The 13,357-nt window shown below is 35.3% G+C and overlaps 1 pseudogene; it reads left to right on the forward strand.

The window, feature by feature from the left end:
- Nucleotides 1-233: 233 nt before the first annotated feature.
- LOC131579195 (uncharacterized) overlaps nt 234-13,357 on the forward strand; it is an 83,210-nt pseudogene continuing 70,086 nt past the window's right edge.

The following is a 13,357-nucleotide window of genomic DNA, read 5'->3' on the forward strand; positions in this document are numbered from 1 at the left end:
GCCTGTGTTTTACTTTATCTGCATTACGGTATTTTTAAAGAAATAGAGCTCTAGAAAGGTGCTCCTCAGAGGACAGATGACAAAGGTAATCTAACAACATGAATTATGATGAGTATAAGGTTTATCTTGAGCTATTCTTGCTATTTCCTATGCAATTATTTTTTTTAACAGCCTTGTCTTAAAAACCCCAAACCTGTGACCTAGTATAAAAGAAATTAAAAATTTCATAACACATGGACCACTGTCCTGATGCTCTCACAGGTATGTGGCTGCATTGTTCATGGAGCATTGTGAATTTAACCATGCAGTAACCAGGACCTGTGTTATCAGTTTGCTCTACATCAAATCTTGCTGTTAACTTTCATCAGGAATATTCTGCTTTTGATGATGTGGTGTTAGTTCAGAAATGTAAAGCAGTCCAGTATTCAATAATCGGCTGAGTATGTCAAATGCATGTTAATGACATAGGAGGAAAAAAAAATTAATTGCCTTAATTATAGTAGAAATTACAAGAATGATCACAAAATAAAATTTCCAGAAGTATCCAGTGTCCTAATTTTAAAAGGCATAAAGAAGTCTAACATCCATCGAAAGCAAATAGAATTAGGCTCAAATACTCATAGCTGGATTTTGAAAGCGTGACATAGATGTCCAAAAAATGTTAAAAAGGTTTAGCCATGGATGACCATGAAAGCTACATGCTCTCCTGGGTAATAGACTGATACATCCCAACATTATACTGATAGTGGAATCATAAAACACATTGTACACTGCATTTTTTGAGGTACAGGTTCAAAAGCTTTACAAAGCAAATACAAATTTTTCCCTGGTTATCAGAAATCAGAATGCATTTCAAATAACCTGCCACATTAAAAAACAGAAACAGACTAAGCCAAAACAGTAAATATTATTGTAAATCACAGAATAAGAGAGTAGAAGCCATACAACAAAAAACTTTAAAAGGAATAACATTTTGCAAAGACTCAGAAATGTTATTGAAGCATTAAATTAAGTAAATGCATAAGCAAATTGTTACCGAGTTTGAGTGAGAAAGGCACAAATAAATTAATTCTAAGCAGGGAGGGATATAAAATTCCATATATTGTAATACACACCAGTATTTTATATATAAATACGTGTACATAAATATATATATATAAACATGTATATGAATATATGGATATTACAACCACAAAAATCAAATGAGTTAAAACCAAAAAATTTCTTAAGTCATAGATACATCCTGCAGATCTTTCCAAATAGATGGAAGTTTGTATTAAGGCAGTTAAATCTATTGGTAAATTGAAACATACACAAATATTACTAAATATTGTCTCATGGTATTTTGATTTTCTCTTATCTCGTTTGCAAAAGCTTTAAGTGACACTGCTCTCAAGTCCCCCTTTTGCTTTTATCTTGCATTAGTTATTATTACAAACTGGGGATTTGGTTTAGTGGTGAATACAGTGGGGCTTGGTTAATGGTTGGATTTGGTGATCCAAAGGATCATGGTAGATTGGAAAGATGGGCAGAGAAGAACTGTATCAAACTCAGAGTCCTGCACCTGGGGAGGAATATCCCCATGCACCAGCACAGGCTGGGCATGGACCTGCTGGGAAGCAGCTTTGTGGAGAAGGACCTGGGGGTCCTGGTAGACAGCAGGTTGTCCATGGGCCAGAAGTGTGTCCTTGTGCCCAAGAATGCCAATGGTATCCTGGGATGCATTAGGAAAAGCATTACCAACAGGCTGAGAGGGGATCCTGCCCCATGGCTCAGCCCTAGTGAGGGCTCCACATCTGGAGCTCTGTGTCCAGTCCTCAGGGCAGGAGAGACATGGAGCTCCTGGAGTGGTTCCAGGAGGTTTAAAGGTCTGGAGAATCTCTCTTGTGAAGAAAGGCCAAGGTAGCTGTGCCTTTTCAGCCTTGAGAGGAGATAAATGAGGGGCCCTCATCAATATCTGTCTGTGCCTGCAGGGATGTGTCAGAGGAGGTTTCCAGGGTCTTTTCAGTGGTGAGGAAGAGGAAACAGCAGAAACTGATGCATAGGAAGTTCCACCTGAATATGAGGAAGAACTTCTTTACTGTGCAGGGACCATGCACTGGAACAGGTTGACCAGACAGGGTGTGGAGTCTCCTCTCCTGGAGATATTTCAGAACAGTCTGGACACAATCCCATGCCATGTGCTCTGGGATGACCCTGCTGGAGCATGGAGGTGACCCACTGTGGTCCCCTCCAACCTGACCCACTCCATGATTCTGTGATCTGCCTGTCTTTATTAAAAGTAAAAAGTAAATTAAAAAAAAATTGGTGTGCAAATTGGAATCAATTCTGGACCAATTATTCTGACAGATAATTCAGATAATACTTGAATCATCACAATGGTGCAAATTGAGTGATGTTAAGGAAACTAACTTTCCAGTGTAATCACAGATTTCAGTTTTCCCAGGAAAATAGATGTGGTTAAGTGAACATAGGTTATCAGATCTTTTCTGGAACTTTCAGGGCAGATATTCTGGAAGCAGAGTGACAACAGAGTTTTTGAAACATGCAGTTTTAGTTAGAATTCTCTGTAAGGATTTTTGAAGTAATTTTCATGGTATTTTAATAAATGTTGTAAATTAATTATTAAATTAATTAAAATGAATTATTATTGATAAATAAATTAATTTATTTTTGAAATAATTTTAATGGTCATTATATTGTTGAAAACCATGTCTAAATAATATTTACAGAGATTGAAATAAAAAATATTTTCATTATGCATCTTATTCTTACTTTCTTGAGTTAATGCATCTACTTTATTGAGCCTTTCATTAAGGTCTAAGTTTTTTTTCCCTCAAATATGAAGTAATTTTTGGGAGTTTTTGTCTTTTTGTTTTTATCTATTAATTATAAAATCTCAGATAAATGCCTACTAAATAGTGATGCTGCATTTATTTGGAAGCCCTAATGATGCCACCCTACTAACAAAACAGCAGCATACAGTATCATCACACACATTTCTGGTCTATTTTTTACCTGTGTCTTTTGCCTTTCTCTAAAATCTCTGCATTTTTAAAGAGTTCTTCAGGAGTTGATATATGAGGTTGTAAGAGCTGAAAAAAATCACTGATCCATTTTAATAAATACTGTATTGTCATGCATTTGCTAGCTAATTTATCCAGTGATTCATCAGTTTAGCTTTCAATATACATAATACCATTAAGATTTAGTAGATCATATATTTGATTCAAAAGATGTATTAGATTTGGTAGGTCCCAACTTCCATTCAACATAAGATGACTTTATCTGTCTCATGAGGATATATGTGATTTCCAAAAGCAATGTATCTGGTTTTGAAAAATTCTGCAGTGGAAAGGGGGAAAAAAAATTAATTTATTTTAAGGAACGAAACATTCATTTTAGAAATCTGAATATAGAAGTGACCCACATTTATATTAGAATTTCACAGCAAAGCAATATACTGTGCCTGTCTCACATTTCCCATACTGAAAGGAGTATTTTGATCATAACTTCATTGTGTGTGCTGCTGAATTGTGAACTGAAAAGCACTTTGCTCTGTAAAATAGAAAAATCAATTTAGCATAAGGTGATCTCATTACACTCTATTTATCCAAGATTACAACAATTTAGAAGAAGATTGAGAATGAAAGTAATTGTTATTTTATTAATCCAAGTAGCTTTTAAAAAGAAATCTACTGATTAGGAAGTCCTGCTTGACTTCTAACTTGAATCTCCCAGGACTTATTCTGGGAAATTCAGATTTCAATGATACGTTCTGGTGATATCATAAGCAACAGTGGCTATATCTTGCTGAAGTTACAGAAACAAGAAGGAAAATAGGTTAATACGATCTGTCAATGCTTTTCGATGTTAATTTGACATAGAAATGGTAATATTTTTAAATGTTCTGCATATATATTCTCTCTTGCCAACTGGTGAATTAAAAGCTGAAGCTTTAGGTAACACTTTCATGTTTTAGGAGTGTGGATTTCTGGTTTTAGTTTGAAAAATTAGTGCTTTGAAGATGCAGTGCAATCCCCTGTGCACCAAGGTTCCACTGCTGACCCTTCTGGATGGTACATTCCTGCCTCATATCCCTTTACATGTGATATTTCCTGCCAAACACAAGAATAAAAATCAACTGAAGAAGTGCTTGTTATGTTTCCAACTTGCAGCTACAAACATCAGCTCACTGTGCCTGTGAACATTCAGTTGGATCTGACAATTTTTGATTCAGCTCCAGTGAATCAAATAATGCAGCTGCTGAAGCAGGGTCATGCAGTCTCTACAGGCTTTTGTTCATTTAACCTTTTTATCTTAAGAAAACTCTTCAAAGTGCCTTGTAGACTCTCACACAAAATCCAGCCATTTTGGTAAAGAACAGCAAAGAAGGCAGAAGTCCTTATGCAGTAATTTAATCAAACATTTGCTTACCTTGTGGGGAAAAAAGATGGTCTCAAAGTAACAGAGTTGCTGATTTATGGGTATAAATAAAAAAAATATGCAAGGATCTCTTTAATGTAGCAAATCCATGGCTTCTCTCTCCTAAATGCCAACTTCTCCTTGGGCTGGGACTTGTCCCTGTACTCTGTCTCTTTGCAGGCACAGCTCTGTCCAGCTGTACCCCAGCCTGAAGGTGCAAAACCTTTTAGGAAGCAGAACTTGCATTTTTACTGAAGTCAGGTGCTCTAGCTACTTTGGTCTTTTTCATGCATTTTGATGTTGGCAAAGAGAAAATTTATGGCAAACTAAGCTCCTGTATGACACTGGCATGGTGAGGTGCATACTTGGTGGTTCAAAAAGAGAGATGTAGAACAAATGGAGGGAAGTCTTACAAGGACTGGTAAAAAGGAGTATTAGTGTAGAGGTACTGTTTTGTTTATTTGGAGATCTCAGACTGAAAAATGTCTTACAAAGTGATGTATAATTTTTTACATAAGGCCTCAGTGCTAGATAAGATATGGGTGTATAAAGCCGTGTCCTTGTTTTGTAAGGCTGTACAGAAGATCACTGACAATGACTAATACAGTGCTTGTGCTTTTTAATGTTTTCTTGCTGTCAAAGCTGTGCATTGGTCATACTTGAGATCATGAAAATTCCATTGGAGATAGTCAGCTGGACTATCAGTGAGTGGAGCCAGCTCTCAGGTATAGCACAGAACCTGCAAAGAGGTTATGAGGAAAGAAATCTTATCATAATTGAATTAATTCTTAGGTCTTCAAATTTAAATGCCATTTGTCTTTGAGATGTTGAATTGGAAGGTCATCATAAGTTAAATTGTTTCTGAGTAATTCTAAATTAAAAGGTCACCGTGGTTAAAGTTGTAACAGATGAGCAGGAAACCAAATATTTTGAATTGTTCCTCTCTTTCCTTTTCAGAACTAATTGGAGAACTTTGTGCCTTTCAGTATTCCACTCTCCCAATAAAGATAGGTACCATTGCTAATGTCTTAATCCTCTTTTGTTTTAGTTATTAAGGGGGTTTGGGTGGGTTTTTTTGTTTGTTTTATTTTATTTTGTTTTGTTTATGTGAGTGTGTGTGTTTGTTTGTTTTTGTTACAAGGTGTGGTGAAGAAATGAAGAATTGAGCTATGTTTTTAGGAGACAGAAGTTTGTGATTCTTGAGAATATCCCTCAGAGTGATGTCATTAGATAGTTTTGGGCTAAAGGTTTTGCTGAGCGAACAATGCTGGTTTCTCCAGCAGAGTCTACAGCTATTGTGGCTTCATAGAGACATTTTGATTCCCAGAGAATTGATAACAAAAGTAAATGCAATTTTCCACATTTTATGGTAGGGCAAAATGAATGGTCTTTCTTTATGGCTACTAAAGGCAACTGATTGGCCAAAACCAGATAGACTTTGCACATTGTTTGAGAATTAGATTTTAAGATGCCTACTTGTCCCTGGCAGTTTATAACTGACAATTTCTACTTCCTTTAGCAACATGGTTAATAAGTCTTTGGCTTGGAGATCAAAACTAACTAAATTACTCATTGTAGGGAATTTCTCTATTAGGATGATATGCTGTGCTATATTCTGGTACTATTTCAATATTTGGTACTATTTCACAATTCTCAGAGTTGTGGAAGTAATTTTACTTTAGATATTTGTTTAACTGATTTGTAAATCTCAATTTTAACATTCTTAGGACTTTAATTTGTTAGAATATTTAGATAAACAGAAGTGTTGACTTCAAAAATGGTGCAAAATGCAGTATCTCAGTATTGGGGTTTTGAAAGGAAGATTGTTCTACAACTCAGAATATTGAAATACCCAGCATCAGAAGGTTTTGAGTGTGAATGTTGTTTCTGAACAACTTTATTAGCTTTTATTAATTTTTTAAGCTTTTATTTATTATTTATATTTATTTATTTAAATTTAGCTTTTTTGCTTTATGTCTTGAATTTGGTGTTTCTTTTTGAAGAACTTCTCTGCATATCCCTATGGCATAGATAACAAACATCTATGTCAAATACAAACAACTGTACACATCTGTCAATAGTGATGATTTTTACCATCTCTTAGGAAAGATTCAGAAGTTCTGTTTAAAAAGGTTAAACTACAGATGCTCAGAGCTGCTACTGAAATCTCATAGACTTTTTTTTTTCCTTTGGAGTACCTTTATTTCTCCTGTGCCTCCATTTGTCAGCCACATATATTATATTTCATATTTCATTTCTCTCATGCTGGACATTTCCTAGTTATGTGTCTTGTTGCTAACATCGTTCCATCTCAAATGTGTCTGTCATGTGGTACCTATTCTGTTGTGATGTTTTCCTGCAGTACTGTTTTTATCCTGTATTTTCTTTTCCATAGATATGTTTATCTTTAGACTGACATGATGCTTTTCTTTCTCCAGAAGTTTCAGATCCTGTAGTTTCCACTTTTTTTCTCAGACTTTAACATTTGCAGTTATAAGTCAAGCTGATATTTTTGGTTTTATTTATTTTTATTTTTATTTTTATTTTTATTTTTATTTTTATTTTTATTTTTATTTTTATTTTTATTTTTATTTTTATTTTTATTTTTATTTTTATTTTTATTTTTTTATTTTTTTATTTTTTTATTTTTATTTTTATTTTTATTTTTATTTCCCATGTGACTGCTAGAGCTAATACCATTTTGGGATTGATCTGCAACTTTGCACAAAGTGATGTCATTGCAGTACTTTCCTCCAATGGCCACAGAGTGCTCTTTCCTCTGCTTCCCCATTGAAAAAAATAAACAAACCACCTTACCCTCTCCCCTCAAAACAAACCAAATGGGCACAATTTTCTTGGAAGAACCTCTAAGAGAAATCTGACACCTCCTAACTTAAAATATTAGTTGTTTAAATATACTAGATAAGCAAAGCGTTCTGAAAATGTTGCTTTTGTTGTGTACCCTCCTACCATAACTTCCAAACATATTGTGGGAAGCAGTACCTTTAATGACACCACTCCAAGGTTATTCTTTGCTATTTGCTGGTAGGAATGCACTAGGAAGCACAAGCAGAGTAAGCCTAACCTGGGTTAAAATAATAGTTTGGAGGTAAAAACAGTATGGTCAATTTACAAAGAATTGCGGGTTCATTTCTTGGAGACATCCCAGAAAAATAAGGCCCTGTTTACTGCATCAACTCTAACAAAATCCTCCATTGACTAAACACTGCTCCTTCAATATTTTCATTTTCAAGAATCATATCAGGGACTCCAGGATCGTTTTGATGAAGAAGTCATCTTTTCAATGATTGGAATTAAGAAGTTTCTCGCAGAGTCTCCTGCTGCTCGAGCAGTCATTGCTTCTGTAACGAGAGGTTACCCTGCAGTGATGGCATCAAACTTTTCTGCTTCCCACGGTGCATTCAGAGGTCAGCTGCAATGAGAATACAGATGTCTGTTTGACAGAATAAAAGGGAAACTGCAATCTTGTAAATCACCATGAAAGAGGTAAAAATTGATGTCTTAAGAAAATGCTGTTTCTTTCTTTGTTCAGATAGGAGGATAAGTGAACAGCTTATATTTTTAAACATCCCTGGGAAAGGGAGTGGTAAAGGCTCTGCAGAATTCAGTCACAGAAAGTACTGCTGGTTTTAGCTGGAATTGCCACAATGTGAAGTTTGAGAGGGAGCTTTCTTTATGCATTCACATTTTAAAAATTATTTTCACCTTTGCTGTAATTCTGAGATGATTATAGATAAAAATAACCTATGAAGCTTTAAATTCAGGGTCACTGATATCGACCAAACCCTATTTTCAAATATGCTTAAGTCCATATTCAGAAAGAAAATGGTTGTGCCATACATCTAAATAATTTGATAATTTTAACTTGGCTCCTTTGCTTCCCTCCAATTTGTTTCCTACCAGCTATTTTTCATGGAACCTGCTGTCACAAAAAATATTGCATATTATGTTTTCCATAATTACAGATTTCTCCTTTGTATATATTTTCTTTCCCTGCAGAAATTACCCACATAGTTATTATTATTTATTTCTAAAAATATTACCATGTATCTGACAAAATAAAATCAGCATAATCTAAAGTAAATTAATACAGATTAATATTTCATACTGTTCTCTGTAACAGAGAATACTTTAAAGATACAGAAAGAATTTATTTGGAAACATCACACAGAATACTTCAGGCCAATAATCAATATTTAAACCTTTAGAAATGAAGCTGATGCTGAAACTCGAACAAATTAAAAGTATTTCTAGGTGATTAGTCACTGTGTGTACACCGTGTGTACATTTGAAAGGAAATTCTCTATCCTTGGTTAATTATGAGTGTCCTTGGAATTATTAGATGCAGTCTGAAGAAATATGAAACCATATAGATGTTCATTTTAATTTTGATGCTTCTCTTACCCTTCTGAGTCTTCCTTCCTCCCATTCCTCCTATAAAATGTATTTTCCAGAAAGCTGGATTACCTTGCGTGATGAACTTTATTTTGAAATGTATTTTCTAGACAAAATTCAAATCTTGATTCCATATTATGGAAAATCTAACATGAGTTTTATCTTGAAGCAGGTACCTTCAGTGTAAACAAGTGCACTTAATTTTAATTCTATGTGTTAGGTTTTGCTGTCTGATTAAAATGACAGTTACTATTTGAGATCTTCTCCTGTAGGCTCACACAGACTGTGATTTGTTGCACAAAACTGATATTACAGAAGATTTCCTCTCTTCCTGTAAATAAGGAAATAAGAAGTTAATAGTAGGCACACCAGGTCTATAGAGTCTTTTTTTTTTTTTTTTTTTGTGAATAATACAGTAAGTGTTGCTGTTTTGCAAGCAAACAATTCCGTTTTTATTGAAAATTGATATTGGCTATTTTTGGTAAGGTGGTTCTAAAGGAATCATCCTTTCACCTTTCTCTGTATTCTTCTTCACTTCCAATGTCGTGGTTTAAAACAACTGACATACCCAAACCTCACACCCCCAACCTCTTATTCCCCTGTTTAATGTCTCCATATATAGTTTCATCCTATATTCAGATCTGATTTTATCTCAATCCTTCTTTGAATTGCTTCTCCATATCCCTTTGTCCCTCCTTGTGAAGGAGTGGTGAAAGAAAATATATTCTTCATATGATTTTCAAGTGGTGATTTAACTTGTGTCGTTCCTGTCTAGTCTGAACATGATTGGTGATAAGGCAACATTTTCTCCTTAACTCTGGTGTTGGCTGTTTTCCTGACTTCTTGGAAATTACCACTTCCAATCTCTCATTCTAAGAGCAATGATATCCTTCATATTGATATTCACAGGAAGCAAGGGAAAACACCTTCTACAGCTGCAGAATCAAACTGTTTATGAGTTTAAATTGCCATCTATCCATATGAATTCTGTATACATAATACACACAAGTTTCTCTAAACAGCTTTTATAAAATATTTTTATAAAATATTTTTATAAAATATTTTATATTTTTATAAAAGACTTTCCATACTTTCTGCTGGTTTACTCTGAGCTTTTTTTCAGCATGAACAAGTATTTTCTAGCATTCTCTTGATTAAACTAATCATATTGATCTTATCTGGCTTTAAGGCAAATTTTTCAGGTGTCAAAATATGCTTTAATTTACTTTTAAATATTTTCAGTTTCTTCATATGTCTTTAAAAATTCAAACCCCAGACTAAACACAGTGTTTCAGCATTGGTGACATGAGTTCTTGAATTTGGAAATAATGAAAATAATCTGCTTCTTTTTGATATCCTTTTAATTTCCCAATGATCAAATTAGTTCATTTAGATACAGCATTACACTGGGAGTTCACAGAAAGTTCTTTACCCCCCTACAGAATCAATTTTTTTTCAGTGTTCCATCCCATAAATATGACCTGCATTCCCTGTGCCTAGATTTATGTCTTTGCATTTGCCCTTATTAAAATTTTATCTTGTTCAAATGAAGCCACCTAGCCAGTTGAGACAGGTTGTTCTATAGAACATTTGCCTTATTACTTGCCACTCCACCAATTTTTGCATGTTCTTCAAGTTTTACCAGCAATCACTTTGTATTTTCTTCCAGATCATTGAAAATGATACTTAAAGTTTAGATGCTGGCTAGTCCATATTCAGAATGATGGTTAATTAAAGAGGCATTTCTATAGACTCCTATATAGCTGAAGAGGAATGTAGAATATATTTTTAAACACTATAGATAATAACAAATTTATCATTTGTAAAATGTATAATTAAAAAAATTAAAATTATAATTGAAAAATAAACCTTATTTATTTAAATACTATTTTAGCCCATTGTGTTTAATACAATTCATGTTTTTTTAATATGTATTTAATACTCCTCACTCTGAGAAATCAGCAAGAATGTGGTAGCTCAGAATGTGGAAATAAGCCAAATGCTTTACAGTCATATAATTACAGTATATTAACCAATTTTCTTCTCTCAAGCTTGCAGCCAGAGTGCTCAAGGTACAATCCTCCATTTCCATAAAATCAATTAAACTTTTGGGGAAGATAAGGAAGCCACATTTCACACTTCTTTTTTCTAATAGTAGGATATAAGCTGAAAAATGTTATTTAAATTTTAAAGCAGCAGTTTATTCTAACCTTGCAGAAGATTAGTGCATTATAATGTCCCTGCTGGACTGTGAGAAATGAAATTAGAAATTAGAAAATGTTGTCAGGTGTTCTGGTTACGGGCATGGTGGCACCTCTGTCTCCTTGTTGGTCTGTTCCTAATGAAGCAGCTCCAAAACAGAGTGAGCTGACCTAAGAGAGAGCTGCTGCTGTCCCTTGTCCTCGCACTGCCCAGAGCTCTGTGCTTTGTGTCCACCTGTGGAATGCAGGCCTGGAGCATTAAAACAGCTCAAAACTCTGAGGATGGTGATGATGAGGATGAGGCAGGAACCTGGACAGCTGAACTGTGCAGTGGGAGTGTGAACATACGGTCTGAGAAGAGGATGATCAGCATCAAGAGCAAAATTTGATTTAGCAGCCTGTGCAATTTTTTTAGGCTGTTGTGCTGTTTTGTAAACTGAGTCACAAAAAATGTTCAGTTCTTTGACTGGCAGGGTCTGAAAAAATATTTGAGTTTGTCTAGTTCTGTTTACTGTTGGAGTCAATGGGACTCATCTTCCTGCCAGTGATGAGAGGGGATGGAGTTATTTACTCAACTGCAACATTTCCTTATGGAGTTTGTGCTCACAAAATTTTTCAAATGCATAAACAGCTGTAAGGAGAAGAGATAAATAATTCTTTATCATATTGCACATTAATTTTGTCATGCAGGCACCATCTTGGTGATGATTTTTTATTTGTAATCAACAAAACTAAGCTGTGTGAGCAAACATAAATTATGCATAGATACGTGATATAGCTGGCATTTACAAAGGGAAGTGACATGCATTCACAGATAATTTTTTCTGCAGGTAGACAATTAGAAATTAAGTCATGTTGTTGTTTTCCATAGAAACCTAAGAAGACTGGTTCAATCAGATTAAATGATTTATAGATGTTATGGACCACATAATTACCTACACAATACCTCAAGCTGCAGGCAAGCCTCCCTTCAGTAACTCACATTGCTCTATCATTTTAGAAATCTAAATTCATTGGCTCTGCAAACAGAAGTTTTCTGTAACTACATCTTGAGTCACTTCTAATCAGCTTTCAGTCTCAACTCTTTCCTGAAACTCCTCTCAGCCAGCCAAATCTTGGAATTGCTTGGAATGTCTTCCACTCTTTTCCTCTCCTTTATTCCACTGCCACTTTCAATCCTATTTTTCCTTTCAAAGTACTATCCCTTGTAGAGTTTGGTGAAATCTCTTCTGATTTTTCTGCCCATCCCTCTGCATCATCTGTTTCAGTACGTTTCTTTTCACAGTGAGAGTGCCATGGGTTTTCTGTTCCATCTATACTGAATCCATGACCATTTTATTTTGATGACTTACTTCTGACCCACCTCCTGCAACTACCAGTCTTGGTTATCATCACCCATTTTGGCAGAATTCTTGTCTCCATCTTTGCTAACCTCAGACTGTACATCTCTCCAGATCATCTGTACAGACTAACGTATCCTTTCAGTCCTTTTATTGTATCTTTCCTTCTTGCTAAATTAAATAGTTTCTATTCATTACCTCTGAGCTTCTTCCAAAGCTCTACTTTTGTCCTTTTACCTCAGCTAAATAATTGGTGATTTATAAGCCTCTCTAATGAAAGGAAATGTGATGAGTGCTACTTTTGTGCCTCTCTTATGCCTGACAAAATCACATCCTTCTTGAGGCAAGCTATGTAGGAAGCTTCTCCCTCTTATACATGACTCCTAGAGCTGATGTCAAATAAAATGTCTCACATAAATAATTAATTTGTAATGTTCAGGGAAAAGGCAGGGAAAATTTGCCCTGGTTTAGGGCAAATTTGGGAAGAAATTTCTGGGTTCCCTCCAGAAAGCAAATTCAAGAGGCCCCTCCAGCAAATGGTTTGGGAAAAGATTTCCTTGGAGAAAAGTGGAAAAAAACTGTTTAACAAGCAAAATATTCATAAGCATTAAAAATGAATAATATTAAACAATAAAACCTCTTGCTGTTCTGAAGAGATGGCAAATTCAGAAGTCCTTTTCATGGGGTGTAGCTCAGCTTGCTCAGTCTCTCATCAGTCCCTCTGGTGCTGGAGTGCAGCATCCCGGCCCTGGTGGGGACACAGGTGTGAGTTCCGGGGTTTTCCTGGGTTTTCAGTCCAGAGCAGAGCCTATCAGTTCCAAGAGGAAGAAAAGCCACAGTCTGGGGAACTTCTCTGCCTCAGCTAGCTGAAAACTAACTAAAAGGAAAAGAGAGCTCTGTCCTGCTGTCTGTCCGTGCTGCAGACAACACCATCCAGCAGCAGGATGTTGGGCAGTGAGGGCTTCTTTCTCAACA

Source organism: Poecile atricapillus, chromosome 4 (genome assembly GCF_030490865.1).
Source record: "Poecile atricapillus isolate bPoeAtr1 chromosome 4, bPoeAtr1.hap1, whole genome shotgun sequence".
Classification (NCBI taxonomy): Eukaryota; Metazoa; Chordata; class Aves; order Passeriformes; family Paridae; genus Poecile; species Poecile atricapillus.